Source organism: Staurois parvus, unplaced genomic scaffold (genome assembly GCF_062004578.1).
Source record: "Staurois parvus isolate SC_StPar_1 unplaced genomic scaffold, SC_StPar_1.0 ptg000548l, whole genome shotgun sequence".
Taxonomy (NCBI): Eukaryota; Metazoa; Chordata; class Amphibia; order Anura; family Ranidae; genus Staurois; species Staurois parvus.
In genome coordinates this window covers 8,503,164-8,529,098 of record NW_028318344.1, presented here as the reverse complement: position 1 = coordinate 8,529,098, position 25,935 = coordinate 8,503,164, and positions in this window count along the sequence as shown.

The following is a 25,935-nucleotide window of genomic DNA, read 5'->3' as shown; positions in this document are numbered from 1 at the left end:
TTACAATACATTAAAATTGACATTCGATGGAGGTGGCCTGCCATTCAGGGTCACTCACATGGACAGAAAAGCCCTCTAGAACTTGTATGCTGTATAGCAGAACTCAGCTGATGAGCAAGGCAGTCAGGGACTACATTTCTCAAGAGAGATTGCATGTTGGTGGGGCATATAAATATCGAGCCCGGGAGATTGACCAGGAGAGTGCGGGGAGAAACTGAAAGGGACAGGGCCATCTTTAATATTGATGGGACCCTGGGCAAACATTTTCTTGGGCCCCACCCATGAAATTTCGCTCTCCTCCTGCTCTGAAACATACAATAAATAGCAGCTAAACTAAAGTTCAACTTTTCCCAAGTTCAAAGTAAGAACAGAGGACCCAGTACTACTAATGGCTCCTGTGGGAGTAGCACTACATATAGGATTCCTCTGTTCTGTGTGTCAATGACCTAGTTAACGAGCCAGAAGAAGTCGTCATGGAACTCACTGCAGCTGCCAAGCAATGTCAAGAGCAAAACAAAGCCAGGTACTACTCACACTTATGCCTTGACAAAATGGAAGCAATGAATCCTTGCTACTCTTCATGGAAATAATCTCCAGCTAGCTGAGGAAGTTGAAGCTTGCCTAATCCAATGGAGCAGGCCCAGATCCAATTCTGGTGAGGTACACCAGGCCAGAACAGGGGCGGACTGACCATTTGGAAACTCGGGCACTGCCCGAGGGCCCGGGGTCAGTAGGGGGCCCCATGAGATGCCCCTGGTACCTCTTTCATAGGCTTTTTTGAGTTTGGGCAAGGACACAGGGGCCCCATGATCCCCTATTGCCCGGGGGCCCCATGAGTTGTCAGTCCACCCCTGGACCAGAGCTAAACTATTTAAACCCCTGTAAGTTTATTTTTGCCATCTGTGCCCTATTTGGTAGATTTTCTATTATTTCTATCCTATAGAAATAACAAAAAGAAAGAGGAAATTTCTTAATATTGAGAGCTTGTCTCTCCTTTTCAAAAAAGCTGGAATTTTGCTTTTAGAAGGGTGTTTTTGACTGAATGATAAAAGATGGCATATTAGACAAATTGAGATATTTGTGGATTTGATTAGTGGCCAATGCTGCCATTGATGATAAGGGGAAACAGCACAGAGTGTATGTAAACCCTAAAAGTGAACCTGTCTAATTTGCTCCTTTTTAGCCTGTTAAATATACAATTGAAAGTGTTTTGTTATCTCTGATAAAAAAAATAAATAAATAAATATATATATATATATCTTAAAATCTTGTTAGCTGATAAGTTTCTGTGTTGACTATTATCAGTTAGCATTATTCCCAGTTACCTATATGGACTACAAAACACCTCCCCTTATGGGGTGGGGGGGGGGGTTATTCTTTAGTTTCATTTTGGGATGACAATGCTGCTTCTCCATAGATACAGTTCAGTAAGGAGATGTTGTCTTTATAGTACAGTAAGTGTGTTAATGACAGGATCACCTAGTGAATAAGAAAGAATAAAGCCTAAAAAAAGAAAACCAATGCAGCCTCCACATTGAAGGACTGGTAAGCTGCAATATATAACATTTTATTCTTTCAATTGTAACTCTTGGCTGCTGTAACAGAAGTTGGTTTGTTAAACAAGGTTTTATAATTTGTAATGTAAAATCCTTAATGTGTTACTAAACCCAGGACCCTGCATTAACTATATCTGGTCTCCCACAGTACACAGCACATGGAAATGCAATTATTTTAGTAAATATAAACTGTTAAATACCTTTTCTCATCAGCAGTTAGAGCAGTCTCGTAACTTCTATCAGTGTCCAGCCGAGCACTGGTTAACGCTTGTAGGAGTTTTCATTTTGCTGTAGGAGGATGCAGAACCCCTGACCTCTGTCTGCACAGTTGCTGATTGGCTCTGTGCTGAACACACATGCACTCTCCCAAGGAGGATCAGAGAAGTCAGGATCAAACAGCAATTTTACATATTGCAGTGGATTCACCCATTAGGTTCCACAGTGAGTATAACAAGCATGATTTACTGCATATACAGACTGACTTTACTGTTGCGAGTTTAGTAACACTTTAACAGAAGTTTTTCTGTTGATTAAAAATGCCTTTGTAAAATGTGGAAATTAGTTCCCTTGTGGCAATGCTTTTTTTTCTCAAAACATAGGTGCAGGAACTACCCTCTTCTGAGTCACTTTTGTCTCAGCCCCCTACCCACCACCAAGCACCGTCACTTGGTTCTACCCCCTAACCACCTCTCAGTACCTTTTAGTCCTTTTAGAGAATACAGAGCCAAGTAACATTTTGTGGTGCTTAATAATTTGTATGGAATTTGTTATCGATAACAAGAAGAGCAGAAAAATAGATCCCCCTCAGCCAGTAGCAATAGACCCCCCTTTCCCAGCAACAAAAGACTCCTCAAGCAACAATGGACCCCAAAACAAAATACCACCTGAGCAACTATAGATCCCCAGCAGCTACAATAGATCTCCTAACAGCCAGCATCTGTAGACTCCCCATCAGCCACCAACAATAGACAAGACAATAGACCCCTCCCTGAACAGTAGATCCCTCACATCACAGCAACCATTGAACCCCGTCACCAATAGATCCCCACCATCAACAATAGATCTCCCCAGCAACACGAGACCACCACACAAAAATAGATCCCCTTAAGTGACAATAGATCCCCAAGCAGCCAGCAACAATAGATCCTCCAGCACACCCCAGAACCCCTTGCATTACATACATTCAGTGCTGGAGGTGCTGGAACTACGTTCCCTCGCATTCACGCTGAAAAAATCCTTGGGGTATAAAACTTAGGACTTTACAAAATAACAGGTCTTGTGGGTCTGTATAGCTCTGATAGATCATGCAAAGCTATTTCAGGTTTGAACTTCATGGTACAGACATAAATATGGTGTCTTGTGGAATCAATACTAGAAGCCCCCATTCAAAAGAGAAGTATGGTAAGAAAAAAAAACATTTATACACACCTAGATGGCTGCAGCATTGGTCTGATGCTGCAGCTGAGTCTGCAAGATCTACACTGAGAACTGAGCAATCAAAGACACCAGATCACTCAGTGCTCGGGTCCCCTCTGAGCACAGAGCTGTGACTGTCAGTCATTTCTCTTTGCCCTGCTCCTCCAATACTATTTGGAACACTGGGCTGTGGAGGGGGTTGGACTGGCTGGATCAGTCACCCAGTGGCATGCTGAGGGGGTGAGCCAGCTGCCTGTCAGGCACCTGGGCGGATCCTGACATTATTGTCAGGATCCCAGTAGATCCTGGACTGTCTCTGTGATGTCAGCTGACAATGGGCTTTTTCCCTTTTTTTTGTTTTGCCATGGCAGCCGGCAGGGGTCGATGGGTCTTTGAAGGCGTTGCTGGAGTGACAATTTGGTGGATTATGGGTTGGGCCCATCATAGGTATGGGTGTTCCTTCCCATTTATAAGGTCACGTTGGTAATGTGGAAGTTCATTGGCTGTATCTGGGACTACATAACTAGTATTGTCCCAGAGGCGGTGTAGTAGCGACTGGGGGCCTTTTCATTGGGTGTCAGATACAGCCAAGTTGTGAATGTGAGTAATGGTGCCTTCGAGGACCTTTGACCCGGTTGGGATTATTACTGTCAGTTATTATTTGAGTGTACTGTAAGCAGTGTTATGTTAGAGTTATGTTAAATAATTGGCTGCTATGGCCGGTTTTACACCAAAAGAGAGTCGCGTGTTTATTTAGGTGGGAAGGGTTGAAGGGTGGTGGTGGTTTTAAGGATTAGGGGTAAGTATTAGCCTCGATATTCTGCATGTCCATCAGTCATGTGAATGTACAATATACAGTCAGGTCCATAAATATTGGGACATGGACACAATTCTAACATTTTTGGCTCTGTACACCACCACAATGGATTTGAAATGAAACGAACAAGATGTGCTTTAACTGCAGGTTGTCAGCTTTAATTTGAGGGTATTTACATCCAAATCAGGTGAACGGTGTAGGAATTACAACAGTTTGCATATGTGCCTCCCACTTCTTAAGGGACCAAAAGTAATGGGACAGAATAATAAACATAAATCAAACTTTCACTTTTTAATACTTGGTTGCAAATCCTTTGCAGTCAATTACAGCCTGAAGTCTGGAATGCATAGACATCACCAGACGCTGGGTCTCATCCCTGGTGATGCTCTGCCAGGCCTCTACTTCAACTGTCTTCAGTTCCTGCTTGTTCTTGGGCCATTTTCCCTTCAGTTTTGTCTTCAGCAAGTGAAATGCATGCTCAATAGGATTCAGGTCAGGTGATTGACTTGGCCATTGCATAACATTCCACTTAAAAAACTCTTTGGTTGCTTTTGCAGTATGCTTTGGGTCATTGTCCATCTGCACTGTGAAGCGGCGTCCAATGAGTTGTGAAGCATTTGGCTGAATATGAGCAGATAATATTGCCCGAAACACTTCACAATTCATCTTGCTGCTTTTGTCAGCAGTCACATCATCAATAAATACAAGAGAACCAGTTCCATTGGCAGCCATACATGCCCACGCCATGACACTACCACCATCATGCTTCACTGATGAGGTGGTATGCTTAGGATCATGAGCAGTTCCTTTCCTTCTCCATACTCTTCTCTTCCCGTCACTCTGGTACAAGTTGATCTTGGTCTCATCTGTCCATAGGATGTTGTTCCAGAACTGTGAAGGCTTTTTTAGATGTCGTTTGGCAAACTCTAATCTGGCCTTCCTGTTTTTGAGGCTCACCAATGGTTTACATCTTGTAGTGAACCCTCTGTATTCACTCTGGTGAAGTCTTCTCTTGATTGTTGACTTTGACACACATACACCTACCTCCTGGAGAGTGTTCTTGATCTGGCCAACTGTTGTGAAGGGTGTTTTCATCACCAGGGAAAGAATTCTTCGGTCATCCACCACAGTTGTTTTATGTGGTCTTCTGGGTCTTTTGGTGTTGCTGAGCTCACTGGTGCGTTCTTTCTTTTTAAGAATGTTCCAAACAGTTGTTGTGGCCACGCCTAATGTTTTTGCTATCTCTCTGATGGGTTTGTTTTGTTTTTTCAGCCTAATGATGGCTTGCTTCACTGATAGTGACAGCTCTTTGGATCTCATCTTGAGAGTTGACAGCAACAGATTCCAAATGCAAATAGCACACTTGAAATGAACTCTGGACCTTTTATCTGCTCATTGTAATTGGGATAATGAGGGAATAACACACACCTGGCCATGGAACAGCTGAGAAGCCAATTGTCCCATTACTTTTGGTCCCTTAACAAGTGGGAGGCACATATGCAAACTGTTGTAATTCCTACACTGTTCACCTGATTTGGATGTAAATACCCTCAAATTAAAGCTGACAGTCTGCAGTTAAAGCACATCTTGTTCGTTTCATTTCAAATCCATTGTGGTGGTGTATAGAGCCAAAAATGTTAGAATTGTGTCCATGTCCCAATATTTATGGACCTGACTGTATATGTAAAGCGCTGCATACATTGACAGCGCTATATAAGTACCTATAATAAATAATAATAAATACATTTCAGAACTTCCCCTTGGATCTAAAGCAACTGCACTTGCAGTGCACAGCCTATTTACCTTTAGTAAATCAACCCCATTACCTTTTGCCTTGTCTTGTGTCATGGGTGTGGTAGGACTGCACTGGAATAGCTGCCCAACACAGTCCCATCACACCTGGTGAGAATGGACTTTCATTGCCAGCTGTGCAAAAATACAATTGGCATATACTATTGTATGCACATTTTGTATCTTGTGCTCAGGAATATCCCAATGATATGTTCTCTATTAACATTTATTAAATATGTACTCCCCAATAGGTAATATTGATCATGTACAACCAGACAAATAAAGCAAGGAAAACAGCAGTTATTAATGCTAGAATATAAATAATCAGTAAATTTAGATGCAGAAAATATATGCAAAACCTACTTAAAAATATATTTGTATGTTGTGCATTGATTAATTTAAAATATATTGTATAAGAACGCAGGGGAGTAAGAATGACCTATATTCTGCTGGAAGATGCTGGTGCCTATTATTATAGTTCATTAATTGCGTGCCTAAGGTAAAAATAGCCTTATTAAAAACGCTGCATTTGGGTCAAAAAGGCAGAACAGAACAAATCTGTATAGACAATTTATAAAGTGGTCAACAAAAGGCGTAAACATGGGGGTGGGATTGCTAACACACTAGACCTAATTTAGTAAAGCAAACTAACCAGAGGCTCTGAGAGCCATTGGCTCCTGCTGCTGTCAGTCAAATCCTGTGAAGAGGGAGCAGGAGGTATGGCTGAGCCACACTGTGTGTGACTATGGACGCACACAGCCAGGTCCAGGTACGCATCCACAGGAGTGCCTCTACAGCACATAGCTTTCTGAGTGGGGCACTTGCAGCAGAGGAGGAGTGGAGTTCGGGAGACCTGAGAAGAGGAGATAAGGGACTACTCTATGCAATACCTTTCCACAGAGCAGATAAGTACAACTTCTTTCTGTATCGTAGGAGAAAAAAATTCTGCCTTTTAGAACTACATTAATGTTCAATGTGTATGATGCAGTTCTAGTTTGTAGTTTGCATTGTCAATCCAGATAATGTTGTTTTTATGTCTTCTGTAACTGAAAGGTATACTACAGAACGTGTATGTCAACATTTTTCTATTAAATGATAATAGGGTTTGGATAGTAGCCTCATTGCAGGCTGATGCTTCTCTTCTTACTACAGAGTTTCATATACATTTGTGGGCACAATGCTCTCCTCAGTGGTATGCCTTCCCTTCTCCATGACTTTTCCCTTTGATTGTAATTACTTAGCACTATTTGGTGCTTTAGGTTTTTGTTTGTTTAGTTGTTTCCTTTGTTTATAGGGTGTTCTGTTGTATTTCCTCTGTGGGTCTATTCCCCTTTGCTGCCCAATCAGCCCGCTTGGACTGTCATAACTCTGGGACTCCCCCTCTCCTCTGGCTTGTGTACATGCGGCGAAACTTATCATTGTCATAAGACATAATTTCATATATATACTATATATATATATATATATATATATATATATATATATATATAATGTATACTTTTATTTGTTATCAGCACCTTGAAGTATCCTGAAGAAGCTTAGTACACAAAGCGCTTAGAGACATAATAATCTAAACACCCTCCAGCAACAACTGACATTCATTCACAATGACCACTTGACCACTGCGTATGGCATACTGTATGTAACAGTTTTTTTGGCTGTTGGGTTGATATTATTACTGTATGTATTATGTAAACTATGCAGGCGGTGGGGTAGCATACAAGGTGTGCTGTCTTGCAATAAGACCATCTCATGTGGCTGTAATGCACGTTTATTGCCTACAATATTTTAATTTATAATGTTTAATAAACCAAGATATTTTTTATCTACTAATGGTCACTGTTTATTCCTGATGATTTCAGAACCTTTAAAGTCCCATTCTTTATTTATTTTGGGGTATTACAAAATATTAATAATTTAAAAAACAGTATTACTGGCTTGTCAAACAATGAAACAAGCACACTAAGCTAAACAGCATATAAAAAAAACCCTGCATACTGTGCTATCATATGTAAAAAAGGAAGTTTACATATAGGAATATATGACTGGAAGCTCCAGTGTTCAGAATCTTTTATGGTGGCTTGTGCTTATACTTTGTATGTACAGTACAAAATCTTTTACATACTGTTCACTGAAGCTCTTTACAAATTAAGATTTTTTTCTGATTTTCTCTGGTGAAATCTAGTCCAGAAAATCTTTGAGAAAATCACATTTTTATTTTAGGCACATCACGTCTTAGCTGATGCTGACATTTTCCAATCATAGTAAACAACCCTTGTTAGTATTTATTGCAGTCTGCATGGTGTGGTGGTGATCAGTGATACTCACTAATAATAGTATGTAAAGCAAAAAAAGGTGATAATATTTTTTAAAATGTTTTATACTTTTTTTCTTCTCCACTTTTTTTTTTTTACATACTGTTACCAGAGCACTATGTTTGCTTAAAATAATGGTAAATACTGCTATAATCAATTTTTATGAGCGGCATCCATTTATTTATTTATTCATAACCATTCATTGATTACTATTGTAGTAACTGTGATTGGCCACAGCTATCGCATAGTACAGATGCACTGTTATTGCCCCTGTCTGTACCATGTGATCACTGTGACCAATCACATTGTGATCATCACAGTCATGCACAATAAATGGCTATGAATGAAAACAGGTGACAGATCGTGTTGCAGCGCAGCCCCTAGAACATGCACAGGGCACTTCTGCCTGGCAGTACTAGGGTCATTGGTTCGAACCCCAACCACGTCACCACCTGCCGGGAGTTTGCATGTTCTCCCTGTGCCTGGGTTTCCTCTGGGTACCCCAGTTTCCTCCAACACTCCAAAGACATGCTGGTAGGTTAATTGGATCCTGTCTAAATTGGCACTTGTATGTGTATGTATTTTCACATAGTTGCCATTTTATTCTGATACACAGCATAGACATACTTAGAATTCCAACTCAAAGTGCATTCTGCTATGCCCCCGAAGTATGCAGATACCACCTGCTTGAGCCTTTTTCACAGCCTAGATGCACAGAGGGCCGAAAATCCAAAGAGCACCTTTGGAGTTTCAAGGAGCATAAATTACGCATCTAATTTCCTGAGTACCTATCATATTTCTTGAGTCCCTGTAGTGCCTGGACATGAGAAACATCCACAAAATGACCCCATTTTGGAAAGAAGGCACTCCAAATTATTTTCTGAGCTGTACAGTAAATCTTTTGAAAATGTAATTTTTCGCCACAAGTTTCTGGAAAATGCAGGAAAGTAATTGAAATTTTATTTTTTTTTACACAAAGTTTTTAATTAATAAGATATTTCTAATACACATCATAGGCATACTTAGAATTACACCACAAAGCACACACTGCTATTCCTTTCAAGTACGGCGATGCCACATGTGTGAGGCTTTTTCACAGCCTAGCCACATAGAGGGGTTTAAAATCCAAGGAGCACCTTCAGGGGATCCAGGAGCATAAATTACACTAATCTAATTTCGTGAATACCTCCCACATTTTTGTAAGCCCTGGAGCACCAAGACTATGGAAACACCAAAACAATTACCACATTTTAGAACGCAAACACCCCTAGGTATCTTCTAAGAGGAATGATGAGTTTTCATTTTTTTCCACAAGTTTTGGAGAATGCATTATGGTAAAAGTTGTCAGTTAATAATACTGTATAAGTCATCATGTGCTTGCAATACCCAACACGTCACAATTGGCTGACATAAAGGCTCACCAGTACATAAGACAGTAATCCTTATACCCATTTTGATTTATCTACTATACTCTTTGTATCTACTGGTTTGCCATATACATTTGCATTAAGGATATATTTCGACCAGCTGTGTACTTTTGTTTAAACCCATGACCCGTCTGCGTAACGGGATGCTACATGATGTGTCTATGTTCAGACTGTGATCCGTATTTGTATGTATACTGCTATACTTTATTTTCTAATAAAAATATTTTTGAAAAAAAAAAAAAGGATTGACACAAGGAGAGGAAGAAGAAAGGACACGTACTCTCCTTTTAAGTGGCACTTGACTTGGGTGTTGTCCCTTATTATGCATTCAGGAAAGGAAGGAAGCTTTAGGCGACTCAGTGTTCTCTTGTTTAACTGGTGTATGGGACTCTCTCACCCAACCGGTGGTTTCCAGTGGGTCTTGGCTGTCTCTCTGACAGCAGATGGGGGCCCCAACAGGTTCTCTGACCTCACTTGCAGCATTCCATCTGGTCACCACGCTCTGGGTTACCTGTAGGGTGGCAAGCCCAGCGGTCAGTGACTCCTCCTTGCTTCTCCTTTCTCTAGCTCTGCGGCCTGGTTCAGTTCTCCAGCAGTCAGCACGACTCTCTCTCTCCTTCTGCTCTCCAGATCTCTCCCCTCACTTCCTGTCCAGTCTCCCAGGCTTCTGTATATATCTGCCCCTGCCCACATGCCATCTCTTCTGGGAAAATTAGTCCTCTGATACACCGCTCCCTAGCAAAGTCCTACGGTTCAGCATACAAGGTCCATGGGGCTGCTCTGCAGAGTGTGAGTGCCACTGAAGTTGCAGGACACTGCCATCTTGTGTTGGTTTTAACATCCTGCAGCTGACATTGTAGCAAGTGTATTAGTTACCTTACTCTACAGTCAAGCAGGCTTCTTCCCTGCCAGACAATTATTCCCCTCTCCTCTTCACCGGTCATGTGGCTGCCCCTTTGCAGATATCATCACAAACATTGCAGGACCAAGGATTCTGTATTTTACATTGTGAAGTTGAGGGCCAGCCAACATAATGAGCAAAGAGAGCAGAAGACTAGAGCTTCAGCTGCCATAGGACTAAGGTGGAAAGTAGGTAATCATGTCTATTACAACCCCCTAGACTAAACAAGTTTAATACACTTTTCTTGAGGAAATTTACATGGTCAGCAACAATGTTTAGGTAGATGGTGCGTTCTATGTAAAATCCGCATGAATGGTGGAACTCAAGGTTTCCCAACAGAACATTCCCTAAAGCACCACACTACCTCCACTGGCTTGTCTACTTCCCATACTGCATCCTGATGCCTTCTCTTCCCCAGGTAACTGATACCCACGCAACCAGTCTGTCAACATAATGCAAAAGAAAACATGATTCATCAGACCAGGCTATCTTCTTCCATTGCTCTGGGGTCCAGTTCTGATGCTCACATACCCAGTGTAGGCAATGGCTATGCAGCCCCATACACTACAAACTGCGATTTTTCTGCTTTCAACACATCAACTTTAGCAAAAACATGTTTATTTGCTGCCTAATATATCAAACCAACTTTCAGATGCCATTGTAACAAGATTTCAATGTTATCCACTTTACTTGTCAGTTGTCATAAAGTTATGGCTGATCGGTGTATCAAGTATATGAGGGGCAATTGATATTTATTTTTGCCACAAAACCTGAGTTGGGCTTTAAACAATACAGCTTGCTTGACAGCAGCATGTTCCCACAATCATCTCTGTATTTTGTTTCTGAATGTATTTTCACACTGCTGGCTTACAGTACTTTGCAAATCAGTAGCGCCTGATTGACCAACCAACTGTAAAACAAAGGTAACAATGCAAGAAGATCAAATCCAGTTTAAGTCAGCATGATGATAGAATGTAAAGATCAGAGGATAAAAATGGATAACCTTAAGCTGGGCACACAAACCATTCTTAAACTGACAGATCTCTGCATCAACACAAGTATTGTTGATGCAGGGGTCCCTCCTGCTGAGACATTTTATTCTGACTGGGGAGGGGGGACTTCTCCCCCCCCCCACCAGAATACACCTTGGTTGGCTGTGAGCGCTGATCAAATGCTGGTTTTCTAGCATGCCCATTTGACAGAAGCTGGTTGTTAGGTACAGCTAACCATGCGACCCGAGGCACCAGATTCTGCTTGTTGGAAGACTATTTAGCTCCTCCTTTACAAACTTTTAGTAACTTAGCATTTTTCCTGTGTGCCCATTCTCTCTGTTCCTGGTAACATGTAAAAAATGTCACTTGGCTGGGAGCAGTGATTTTACAATTAACCATTTCTGCTCTAAAGCATTTTTTTTTTCATTTTTTTTGCACACATGTAAAAATCTGCATCTTTGACCAAACAAAAAATTACTTAAAACCTCCAGAGTATATTTTCTGAACAGAAGCTCCTGTAGAATAAAAAGATAGTACTTGAATTTTTGAATGTTTCATGATATTTGTGCATATTTTCAGGGAAAAATTATAATACAATGAATTTTAGTGCACACAAACACAATATAATACCAAATTATTTGGTAAAATATACAAATTGGGTTTTCATAGAGTAAATGGATACCAGACATATCAAGTATTAAAATTCTGTGCCCCTGTGATGTTAGGAAAAACTATGTGTAAGTGGGTGCAGCATGGTGCAGTGTCAGTGAATACACTGAGTCCGGCTGCAGTTAACAAAACCTGTATTGAACAAACAACTATTAGACACAAACAGCCCAGAAGGAAGGTGCCCAGCTTGGAACACTCACAGATCTATGTAATGATGTAGAGTGGAACAGATTCGGATACACTAACAGCATCTGTCTCCCAGGATGAAATGCGGCCTGGCCATTCTGAGCCCAATAGGGAGGATTCCTAGGAAGGATAGCGTGCCCCTATCCTGTTCCTAACTCATCTGAAACTTTTCTCTACCACTGTTCACTTTTTCTGACAGATGGGTGACCTGCCCCAATGCTCATTGTTCAGAATGAGCACCAAGCCCAGGAGACAGGGTCCTAAGTAGACCCTTCCTGGCTCAAGATAGTTGTCAGAGCCACATTGGACAGCAACATCCAACCAGATCACTTCTCAGTGATCCAGAAAACCATAGAGGAACAAGTTCCTCCTGACCTCCTCTCCCTCTGCAATGTTGCTGCTGTTTGAGTACTCTTTACACTAGAGAAAAGAGACTGTACTTGCCAACATATGGTATGGCACCTAAAAAAATCTTCACAGTGGATGCTTTAAAAGTCTTTACTGCTCGTGATTTTAGAGTTATCTGTGAGCTATGGCACTAGAATTATTGCTTTCACTCTGACGTTTGCATCGATACCTGACATGTGTGGTATGATCACGATTTACATACATGTGTGCACCCTGTGCGTGTGTTTGCATTTGTCGGTGTGTGCAGGGAAAGACAATTCTGAAACCAGAAGTGACAAAATCATTATAGCTTCCAGCTTAATTCAGTGCAGAGGAGATCAAGGAATGGATGTCTTTCAGTTTCCTCTCACTTTCCATCCTGCAGCCCTCTGATGTGGTCCATGGCTCCCGTTAAGAGCGGGACAGCCCAGTAACCATGGAGGGAGCATGTTGACACATGTGGGATGGAGAAGGAAGACCACACCACTTACACTGTGAAAGTGAAAGGGTAGCTTCTGCAGCCATGAGCTTGTGTTTAACCTTCCACTCTCTGGTCGTACTACTGTATGTACATCCAAAGAGCTGAAGTTGTTAAATAACCTACGTAAGGATAATTTTGACCCTGCTTGTGAAATAGCACATCTGTACAATGTATACAACCTTCTACAGCAAAAGTGACAATTAAAGAGAATTACAATTACGCTGTTTAAGCTTACATACAGGCCAAATCTGACATTTTAGTCATAGATGTAAAAATCTGCTTTTTTTTTTTTGCTAGAAAATTACTCACCCTCACCCTCACACATATATTGTTTTTAAGTAGAGGCCCTAGAGAATTAAATGGTAGGTGTTGCAAGTTTTTATTGTATGGTATTTGTGCAGCGGTTTTTCAAACTCAATTTTCTTTGGAAAAATATACTTTAATGAATTTTGGTGAGCACAAACACATTATAATACCCGATTTTTTGGTACGATATAAAAGATGATGTTACGAGTAAATAGATACCAAAAATGTTGCGCTCTAAAATTGCAACAAATTATGGTATACTAAATTATCCATAGACAACACTTTAAAAGCCTTTACAGGTTACCAGTTTAGAATTGCACAGGAGGTCTGTCTCTAGAATAATTGCTCTTGTTCTGACCTTCGTGGTGATACCTTACATGTGCTATCGCTGTTTACATATGTGTGTGGGACTGATGTGTGAGTTCGCCTTTGTGCGTAAGCACGGGCGGATGGGGGTACTTACATGTTTTTTTAAATATTTTATTATTTATTTAATTTTTTTACACTGTACCTTTATTTTTTTATCATTTTTATTGTTATCACAAGTGATAAACCAGATACTTTGTGATAGCATAGAGAATTCTTCTATAAGACCCCAGATCTCTCCTCTGGCCTCCAAAGCAGCAAATCAAACCGATACTGATCTGCTGCTTCACAAGCTGGCAATGGCTTGTAAACAAACAAACAAACAAACAAACAAACAAAGCCTAGAAGTGACAAAATTCTCATTGCTTCTGGTTTCTGATATCACACAGTGGGAGGAACAACATCAGTTCCTGTCACTGTGTCACTCACTGATTGCTTGGGAGAGCCCGGTAAAGGAGGCGGCGAGGATTACTTTTACCTAAAAGAGCCCAACTGCTTCCAGTGTCATTCTGTTTCTAAACAAAGCAGCCCAGTTTTTGTTCATCTATACCAGATCCCTATCTTAGATGAGGGCCTGGAGCAGATGTTAATGGAGGACCCCACACACAAAAAAAATGGCATTCCCTCTATTTCATACTAGATTTTTCAGGTCTGAAGTAAGAGGTACATTGTACCCCTGTTCAGTCTAAAAAAAAATTAAACAGTACAAAGAAACAAAAACACAGGTTATTAGAATTAAAATTCCCCATAATGTATATTCACCTTCAGTCATGTCATTCAGCAATGTAGATCCATGTCACTCATGATGCCTGATGCCCGCAGACCAGTCAAAAGAGAAAAAAACATTTCCCGCTAACACAATCCCAGACATGTCCAAGATGAAGCAGGCCAAGCCACAATCGGTGAAAGGATAAACTTGATATTGGAAGAGAGATCCTGATGGTTGATAGTCCATAAGTCTGGAGAATCGTTGGCTATAGGATTTATCTAAGCACTTAAGACCATTTATAACTTAATAGTCCACATCATCTGGTAAGAGGCTCCCTAATGATGTCACTTGGTGGTGAATGACCACTTTGTTCAATAGGAAGTTAAAGTATTGGGAAACTCTTCATATAATTTGGATTGTGAAATGACTTTGCTTTAAAATTTGCTCAATTTGGGACTTTATTTTTCACTTTTTGATATGTGTATTATATGGATTAATTTAATTTCTTAGAGTATGTTGTCCCCTGTTCCCATGCATGTCCCACAACGTGCATACATCATTAATCATTTTGTCCAGTAATGCAGATCCACATGATGAATGATTCCAGCTGATCTACTGAAAAATAAAATGCCCGGGCTCCAGTGCTAAACGTAATACACATGGGTGGGTCTCCCAGTGTCAGGGATCCCTCCTCCGACGGCGCCGGATCCCCTCTGGCCGCGGTGGTGCGAGTGCACATGCGCAGGAGCATGTGGTCGCGCATGTGCAGGAACGTGCACGTGCACGCATGCGCAGTAGTGTACATGTCATCGCAAGGCGGGCTATTTAAACCTGCAATACAGTTTCGTCAATACCTTCTGGTCTATAACGTTCTGCGCTCCATAACCTGATTCTGTTGCCTGTATCTGATTTGACTTGACTAAGAAAGAATTCCGCCTGCACCGACCCTGGCTTATCCCTGACTATCCGCTTGCCTGCTCCCTTGTACTTGATTTGCTCATTTGATTCTGACCTGGCTTGTCTGACTCTGCTGCACCTACTTATCTGTATCTGCACCTGACCTGTATCCTGACTGATGCCATACTTACCTGCTGCTGCACCCACGGTCCTGCACCTGGCCTGCATCCTGGTTACCGCCATACCTGCCTGCTGCCGCATCCATGCTCCTGTGTTCGTTCCTGGTCCGCTCCCTGATTACCACCATACCTACCTGCTGCTGCACCCACGTTCCTGTATACGCACCTGGCCTGCATCTGGATCTCCTGAGTCTTCACCTGCCTGCTACCAGCTCCAGATCCACCCGGGACTCGTGCCACTCCTGGCTCTTCGCCCTCTGTTCCCACCATCAGGGGCTCCGAGTGGGAGTAGTAAGAGGACGCCTCCTCTCTACGTCAGGCTCCCCAACCAGGTACAAGACACCCGGGTGATGTAATTGGCCAAATATGGTCATGGCCATAGTTGATCAATGTCATTGCCTAAGTATGGCCATGTGGTCAGTCATGTCAGTGCTATCCCTGCTCCTTTGTGTACATGGATGGGAATTCCCAACCAGTAAATAAATGGGGCAAGTAACATCAATGGTTGCTAAAGACACTAAGCCCACACCCTCATTAACAACCATTAACAGGAAGGAAGCTATCATATATATTAGAAATATTGCTATTATACATGATGTTCTGTTGACGCCAAACAAGCAAAATGTCTGCCAGAAAAATGCCCAAATAGCCAAAGTTCATTCTGAAATCATGTTCATTCGGAGCCCATTCCTACTTAGAACAAACAGGCTTCTGCCAACAGAATGTTAAATATGTCCTGTGAAAGACATTTAAATATCAGAAAATAACACTCACTCATATTAAAAACATCTACAAGGGTATTATTCATGACTTTTGCGTGAAGGCTAATTCATTCACACAATTATTATTTTATAAATAGACCCCCCCAAGTGTGGTTCTGTTAAAGTCCAAAATGTCCACAGATGACCGGTGATACAGGTCAAAAATATCTCTATAAATTCAAAATTCCTCACACTAACTTAACAGTTACCTCGTTGCAGATACATTAATCTCTTTGTGACTGAAGTGAAAGATGTAATAAGGTACATTTGCATACTTATCCTACTGTGATATTGACAGTGATTAATTAAATTGTCAGTTTCTGAAATAGGTGAAATATAAGCTCTTGTAATGAAAGGACATTTTAGCAAAAATATTCTTGTACTTGTCAAATGTCCATTACCACTGGAGCTCATCATAGCAATTTTCATTTTTTTTTTAAGTTAGAGCATTGTTTGGCACAAAATCTAGCACTCAGGTTACTCATATAAAGTAATAGAGTGGACGATTAAATTGAACAGTTCATATAATATGTGGCACATCATAGCTTCCTAATTTTTAAAAGTCCAAATAATGTTCTGTTCAGCATATACAGCAGATATACTGTAAACTTAAAGAGGGTCTGTCACCGGCTTAAAAAAAACCTGCTAGTGAAAGCACAGAAAATAAAGTATTTAAAAATTTTCACTTGCATCATTTTTTTCTTTATATAAATAATTTTTTAATCACTTATAATGTGAATTTCTACTTGCAAGAAAATTGACTACACAGTTCCCCTCACCCCTACATAAAATTTTATGTAGCTGCCGGAGAAGGAGTGTTGAGGAATGCTATAGTGTTTCACTTGAGTAAGAGCTCTGAGTCTGCTAGAGCTGCTGACATCACAAAACACAATTTTTTAGCCAAACATCTTAAGTGTATGAGCCCTAAATGTGGACACTAAAAATCTAAGTCGACCCCCCCCCCACAATAAAAGGCAAACAATATCGTATCTATATTTTTAAGTCTATGCATATTTTAAAAAAAAATCATTCTCCTCTCTTCTGCCTCTGACTTTCCCCACCATCCACAAACTACTGTAAGTATCTGAGTGACCAATAAAGTCATCCTGATTGGTTTTAAATACTGCTGTTAGGGACCAGCCGGTGGTAGCCTCTAGCGTTCCACAGACCAGAATTCCCCAGGGCGCGGAATCTAAGTTCCGACCTGCTTGTTCACCAGAGCCCCTGATGGTGGGGATGGACTTGGAGCAAGCCGAGACCAGGTCACGACCCCTGGGTGCAACCAGCTGTGGTAGAGGCACCTGTCGGTGGTACGCAGCAGGTGAGAGTCTGATGTGAGGAGGTAGAGTAAGCGAGGTCAGACAGGCCGGGTCGGTAACAGCGGAGCAGGTCGGTACAAAACAGCAGGCAGAAGAATAAACGGGTCACGGTCCAGGTTTGGCAACAGGAGATCAAAAGTGCAGGAGCAGGCAGGAGAATGGTCAGGCAAGCCAGGGGACAGAGCAGGAGAAGTCAGCAGATCAGGATCAGGCAGGGTCAGCAGCAAAGTAAACTCACAGGAACACAGGAAAGACCATACAGCACTTGAGCATTGCAAGAGCTGGGTTTAAATAGCCCGCCCGACTCCTGACAGGCACTCCTGGGTCCTAATGCTTGCCTGGCGCCGTCATTGGTGATAGGCGCGCCTGGGTCCTAGTGCCCGCCTGCCTGAACGTTTTGTCAGGACTCTACGCATGTGCGAATTCGATCCCCACAGCGATCTTCCCATTTCCTGACAACTGCATAGGGGAACTGGGGCTGCAAGATGTATGGAGACAGGTACATCCAGATGAAAGTGTCTATACATGCTATTCTAAATTGCATAACTCTTTGTCCATAATTGATTTGGCTTTATGCTCTATGGAGCTTATTCCAACTTTGGTTGAGGTCAGTATGGAACCCAGAGGAATATCTGACCATTCTCCGTTGTTAGTTACTTTAATATCTGGCCGTCCAGAATTTAATATTCCATGGCGATTGAACCCTTCCTGGCTGAAATTGCTTCCCAAAGAAGATCCTCTGCCTGCTGCTGTTGAAGTATTTTTTTCCCTCAATGTGGGTTTCACTTCCCCAAGGCTTTCCTTCAAGGTTTTCTTATCCAACAAGTCAGTGTTATTAAAACTGCCTCCCGTGGGGAAATGGAACTCACCAAGACGAAGCTAATTATATTTCAAATTCTACTCTAGATAGCAGAATTGAATGGCTGTCTTCCCAGAGAAGGCTCAATGAGCTGTTGGAAGATAGGGCTAGGAATAAACAGTTTTTTTGGAAGAGGTTGATATGGGCTGAGGGGGAGGCAAATGGTAGGTTACTGGCTCAAATAGTTCAATTTCAATCTAACCCCACTCAAATCTCGGCTTTGAAGAACAGGGAGGGGGAGAATAATACTAAGATTGGCTCAATTGTGGCTATTTTTCAGTCCTTTTATCAAGATTTATATGCTTCCAAGGCTGACTATATACCACTTGAGCTGACCACTTATATTGCTACTATCAACTCTCCTACTCTGTCGCTTGTAGATCAGGAAACACTTGATGCTCCATTCACTCTACAGGAATTGGAACCTTCTGTAGCTAGTTTCCCCAATGCTAAGGGGGTTGATGGTTTCCCTATGGAGATTTATAAAAAATATAGTACATTATTGCTTGCAGATCTTCTCTATACATTAAATGAGGCTCTTTAGGGAGGTTTAATGAGGCTATTTTGGGTGAAGCTGTTATAGTAGTCATACCTAAGAAAGATAAAGACCCTCTGCACCTTTTTATGTGAGTGGCCATTTTAAGTTTTAATAAATTGCTGATTTTATAAAGATAAGACACTATTGGTCTTTCATTTCTTACGTTGATCAGAGAAGAAAAAGAATAGTGTGGAGAACGTGATCTGTTTATTTTGAAAGAAGATTCCTCTTCATGGTTCATTGCCATCCTAGTCCATTAAAGGGACATAAGCACATTATGACTAAGCATTATATGTGAGGTCAAATTATTCAGATGAGGGCACAATTGTGGTGTTTGGTGAAGGAGCATAGATATTGGAATATGAAGATTTGCATGTTTTCATAAGAACATGGATATATGTTTGAGAACAGGATGTCACAATATTAATTATGTTTTACATAACCGAGAGGACTCATGGGCTTTAATCACTACTATATTTGTTGTATTTTGTATTACATGTGTAATGTTTATTGATTTTTAAGAAGCATGGCATCATTATTATTCACTTTTATATTTGGACACATTGATATGGGTATGTGTAGATGTGAACTGCTTCTGTATTGAATTGTTATGTTTGTGTTGTTCTGTTTGGCTGCTCGTAAGATTTTTGTTTTTTACAGATGTCAAAATACTTGCCAAGGTATTAGCTAATAGACTGAAGGTCATCATGCACATTATTCACCCTGATCAGGCCGGATTTATGCCAAATATGTCAACAGCTATTAATATTATGCATGTCTATCTAAATATGCAGGTGCCAGTTTCGGATCATACAGATTGTGACTTCTTAGCGCTAGACATTATTAAGGCTTTTGATAGTGTTGAGTGGCCATATTTGTTGGCTGTTCTCAAAAAATTTGGTTTTGGATCCACCTTTTACAATGGGTCTCACTGCTGTATACAGCCTCTAGGGCTTCAGTTAGAGTTAATAGCTTTCAGTCTTCTTCTTTTAGACTTTTTCGTGGCACTAAGCAGGAGTGTCCATTGTCCCCCCTGCTTTTTTACATTGCCATAGAACCCCTGGCCTGCCTTATATGGGCTTCAATAGACGTGGATGGCTTAGTCAGAGGTGCTTTTGAGGAAAGAATTGCACTGTATGCAGATGATGTCCTCCTGTTTTGATCTAATATTCAGACATCTCTTCCAGCAGTAATGAAATATGTTGATGAATTTGTGAAATGTTCAGGCCTTGGCATAAACTGGGAGAAATCAATGTTAATGCCACTGGATCCTTTGTCAACTCTCTTACCATCCACACTCCTCTATTTAGGAGTTGTGTCATCCATGAAGTATTTGCGGGTAATAATATCTACTTTATTTCAGGCATTCATTTCAGACAGTATTGCCCCACTGTTGTCTAGATTTCAAACTCACAGTAAAATTTGGAGTAAGCTACCTCTTTCTTTGATAGGCCATGTTAACCTTCTCAAGATGATTTGGATGCCCCAAGTCTTATATTTTTTTTATATCATTTCCTTGTTTGGATACCTCTGCGGATTTTTATTAAGATCAATAGCATATTCAGCGATTTAATTTGGAGAAAGAAGGCCCCCGGTATAACATTAGATACACTACAATATTCCAGTGATGCTGGAGGACTAGCAGTACCTAACTCAGGATTATACTTTTTTGTTGCTCAATTGCAGCACCTTACCACATGGGCCTGTGGTATTGTCTTCCAGCACCATAATAGGATTCTCATTAGCAGAGTGGTCAGGGTCCACAGCCCTGGACTCGGTGGGAGGCAGATACTATTCTATTGGAACTTCCTGAATGGAAGGAACATCATTGATGTCTTCCCAGTTTGTAGCATGGCTCGTGAAAAAGTCAGCAGCTAGGGTATTAGGAGATTTAAGTGAAGCCTTTTCTTGACAGGATTGGAACTCTCAGACACTACATCATAAATGGGTGTCAACCGGAATGGTTGGTTCTACCCAGTATGGGATAGACTCCCACTTAGGCTCCAGCCTTCTCCCTCTCTCTCTAAGGATTTTTCATTAACATCTGCTCAAGGTGCTGAATGTGATCTTCAAAAGTTTTCGAAAAGATGATGATGTAATCTAAGTAAATTATTAAAACAGTCTCAAAACTGTAATCCCCCAGGCAACACTCCATCAGTCTTTGGAAGGTACTGGGTGCATTATTCAATCCAAAAGGAATGTGATTTAACTCAGTCCCAGCAGTGTTATGAAAGCTCTTTTCTCCCTGTCCTGCTCTCTCACTGGGACGGGCCTGTAGCCAAGTCCAAAGTAGAAAAATAGAGGGCTTGGCTCAAAGCCTTGAGCAATTCCTCCACCCTGGGCAACTGATAAGCATCTCTGTGGGTGCAGGCATTGAGTTTGCAATAGTTCACACAGAATCGTAAGCCACTATTTTTTTTTTAGCACTAAGGCAATATGCCTTATTCGCAATATGCTGCAAAGTGGAATCAACGAAAGCCACAGCCCTTGGGCTGTGGCTTTTCTCGATTATTCCACTTTGCAGCATATTGTGAATCAAGTCCTTAACCTCCTGGCGCAGAGCAGAATGTTATGTGCCAATATATTTCCCAAATGGGGATGTATGTATTGTACAGGGTGATCTACAGCTTCAATACATCCATAGTCCTTAGGACTAGCCATTAGACATGTGGTTCATTTTGTTCCAAATTGAAGATTAAATTTTCCTTATTCAGAAATTCGAATACAATAGTAGCGAATTTCAATGAATCCGAATTAAACAGTAACGAAATTCATTTGTTTCATTTGGATGTTAGAAGCATTCGAATGAAATGAATGATTCAAATTCATTTGATAATAGATGGTTGTTAAGGAGCCGGTGACGTCACCAGCTGCTACCAGAGTAAATATCTCCTAAACGGAGCACATTTAGGAGATATTTACTTTACCAACAGGTAAACCTCATTTTAGGCTTACCTGTAGGTACAAGTAAACAGTGGGGAGTTTAATACCACTTTAACATTCATGACTCAGCGGCCCTTTGGGTCTGGCGTGGATTTTAAAGGGAAACCCTGTGTCAATTTTTCTTTTTTTTTAAATGGCGTGGTGTCCCCCCCCCAAAATCCATACCAGACACTTATCTGAACATGTAGCCTGGCAAGCCAGGAAAGGGGGGTACGAGCAAGCGCCAGCTGTACCATACCAGGCCACATGCCCTCAACATGGTGGGGTGTTGTGGGGCAGGGTTTCTCCCCCCCCGAAGCACCTTTCCCCATGTTGATGGGGACAAGGGCCTCTTCCCCACAACCCTGGGTGGTGATTGTGTAGGTCTGTGGGCAGGGGGCTTATCGGAATACGGATGCCCCCTTTAGTAAGGGGGCCCCCAGATCCCAGCCCCCCTATGTGAATGAATATTGGGCACATTGTATCCCTAGTCATTCACCAAAAAAGTGTCAAAAATAAATAGAGACACAGTTTGTGATAAGTTCTTTATAAAAAAAAAAACATAAAAAAAAGAAACAATGTCCCCCGAAGTAAATTCAGCATCAATCATGATGAACGCTGCCACCGCCACACTCTGTGCTTTTCTCCTAGCATCTGACATCTCCAGTTCCCATTGAGGATCTGGGGGCCCCCACAACCACTGCCCAGGGTTGTGGAGAAATCTTCCTACGTTGAGTGCATGTGGCCTGGTATGGTTCAGGAAGGGGGGCTGAATGCTCAGTTAAGGGTCTGGTATGGAATTTAGGGGGGATGCCACAGAGTTTTTTTTTTTTTTATTTTGGCAAGGAATTCCCCTTAAAATCCTCATGCTGTTTTTTTTTAATCTTTTAACCACTTGCTGCCCACCCACAATGAACTGCAGACGGGCAGCAGCTTCAGGCAATGCCACGTACTCTTATGTTGCTCTGGCTGTACTAACACAGGAAGGTACTCCCCACCTGCGATCGCTGTGTCCACTGGACACAGCAGAATGAAGATCCTGGTGAACGGGACCTGGTGATCATCTGATCGCATCACAATGACAACAAAGCTGTTGTGAATCAATCTGTTTAATAAAAGCTCTGCTTCTCTTCCTAGCTGTCTGTTATTCACCCACAGCTCTCAAATGATACATGGGGCCATTCACAGCATCGTACCATGTGACCAGCTCTAGCTTATCACAGATCACTATTATTTTGAACTGTCATGAACTTAAGTCATTCATGACAGCTCAAAGCAAGCTTTATTTGCTCCTGCAAAGCAAAGTGTAAAGAAAAAAAAAATCCCTGATCACCGCCCCCCAGAGTAGTACAATGTTACCATGGTAACATTGTACTACTCTGATAAAAGTATTAAAAATGAAAAATAAAATTTAAAATACTGTATTGAGAATTAAAAAAAATGTTTAAGGTTTTTTTTTTTTTTGTAACTACTTGCCAGCCGCTTGCCCGTATTGTGTGGGCAAGCAGGAACTCTGGGCAAAGCGATGTAACCTTACGTCACTTTCTATTTCGGATTGTGAACGTGAATGCACCCCTGTTGGTCCAGGGAGAGAAGAGTGAACACCGCACCATTAGCAAAGCACTGCATCTTACATGCACACGTTAGATTAGCACATTTAATTTTTTTAGCGTCCCTATTAACCTTTTGATAACCCCACCACCCAGCCAGTGCCATTAGTATAGTGTCAGTATATATAATTTTTCACTGATTACTGTATTACTGCCACATCAGATAAAGTCATGGTCTGTAAGCTCCCCTCCCAGGCAGGGTCAGCTAGCGTTAGATTGCCCGCACACTATCTCACTCAAGCTATAGGTCACTGATCACCGCTATTACTAGTATAGTGTTTGTACCGATCAACATATTGACCACAAACAGAACTATACTAGTGCCTCCTTTGTATAGTATCCCGAAAATTGAAATCAATTGATTGTAGGCCAAAGCAATTTATACTCACAATACATCACCGCCCACCCAAATTCAGCTCTTGACAGAAAATTTGCATGGAAACTTAACTTTTTTCGGCCTAACCCTCAACATGGGCATTACAAAAAAGAATGCAATGTGGTCATATTGGTCCACAGGCTCCAATCATCTTTATGGTCTCTGCGGTCTAAGAAAACGGAAGCTATGAGCATTTCATCATTTCGTTTCGCCAGATATTACAGAGCCATTTTTAAAGAGTCTAATAGACCCCAGATTTTTCAGAAAAGAGTACCTGTCATTGCCTATTGCTATCATAGGGGATATTTACATTTCCTGTAATAACAAAAAGTAATTAAAAAAGAGGGACATGCTCATGCACAAAGACAAACTCAAGCGTCAGTCCCGTGTCGGTATGTAAACAGATATCACCATGCATGTGTGGTATCACTGCGAATGTCAGATCAAGGAGAGTAATTCTAGCACCAGGCCTCCTGTGCAAATATAAAGTTGTGACCTGTAAAGACTATTAAAATGTCGCCTATTAAAGCAGAGTTCCACTCTCCCTGTCAAAAAAAAAAGTCAGCAGCTACAAAAACTGTAGCTGCTGACTTTTAAAAAACAGCCACTTACCTGTCCCTCAGTCCCGCAGTGTGTTCACCAGCCGTCCTATATTCCTGGAGGCTAGCATCTTCAGTGTCGGCACCCGGCTGTGACAGCTTGCTGCTTCACAACAAGGTACCCAATGCGCGCTTCATGAATGGTCCTGTAGTCTTCTGGGACCTGCCACGTGTCCCAAAAGACTACAGGGAGGGAGGACACCTTCGCCTAGGCGATCGGACTGCAAGTGAGAGCGGGTACCTGTCAAATTCGGGTACCTGCTCCCCCCCCACCCCTCAAAGGTGCCAATCCTTAATGGGGAGTGGGGGAGCAATCCTTAAAGTGGAACTTCTCCTTTTGGGTGGAGCTCTGCTTTAATATTAAAAATGTAAGAAGCTTGTCGTCGTTGCACGGTCATATGCAATTTTAAAGCATGGTATCTATTTATTTGGTGTAACATCATCCTTTATATTTTATCAACAAATTGGACAATATATTGTATTTTTGTGCATTAAGACTAAAAAGTGTATTTTTAAAAAAAATAGCTTTTGAAAAATCGCCACGCAAATACTGTGTGACATAAAAAAATTGCAAGACCCACCACCACTCATACTAGGGAGAAGTAGCAGAATGTGTTTTGGGGTGTTATTCCACATATAGCCATGGCATTCGTGAGCAATATAAAAATGTGTCATTTTTCAAAAAATTGTGGCAAAAAAATAAAATCTTCCATGGGCTCAGCATGCCTCTCAGCAAATTCCTTGGGGTGTCTACTTTCCAAAAAGAGGTAATTTGGGGGGTTACTGCCCTGGCATTTTAGCACCTCAAGAAATGTGATAGACAGTCAGAAAGTAAATGCTGCGTAAACTTCCATAGTTTGTAGACGTTATAACTTTCACACAAACCAATTAATATACACATATTGGGATTTTTTTACCAAAGACATGTAGAAGAATACATTTTGTCCTAAATTCATGACTACCTTTGAATTTAATGGATTTATTTTGTAACCAAAAGTAGAAAATATCTTTTTTTTCAAACTTTTTTTTTTTATTCATATCACAAAAAATAAAAAACCTAGTGGTGATCAAATACCACCAAAAGAAAGCTCTATTTGTGTGGAAAAAAAGGCCATACATTTTGTTTGGGTACAGCGTTGCATAACCACGCAATCACCAGTTGAAATAGTGCAGTGCTGAATAGCAAAAAATGACCTGGTCAGGAACGGGCGCTAAATCTTGTGGAGGGCATGTGGTTAATGTCGCCATTGTTTGTTGACATTCTGCATGTAATGTACAAGTGACAGGTCATAGGCTTAGCAATAGGGGTCACAGTCACAATAGCAACCCCACTCATGCTCCAGGGGGACTGGGTAGCAAGAGAAAGAGGGACAGGAGGAGCGGGGGCGGCATTTACTAAACCTGATCAGCTGTATTTGCTTGCAAACAGATGAATGCCTGTGGTGGGGTGGGGGAGGAGAAGAAGCAAGCTTTCAGCTGCTGCAGGAAAATACAGCTGATTAGGTCAAGTAAATTCCACCCCCTGCCAACCCTCCTGTTCCTCTTGCTGCCTGGGC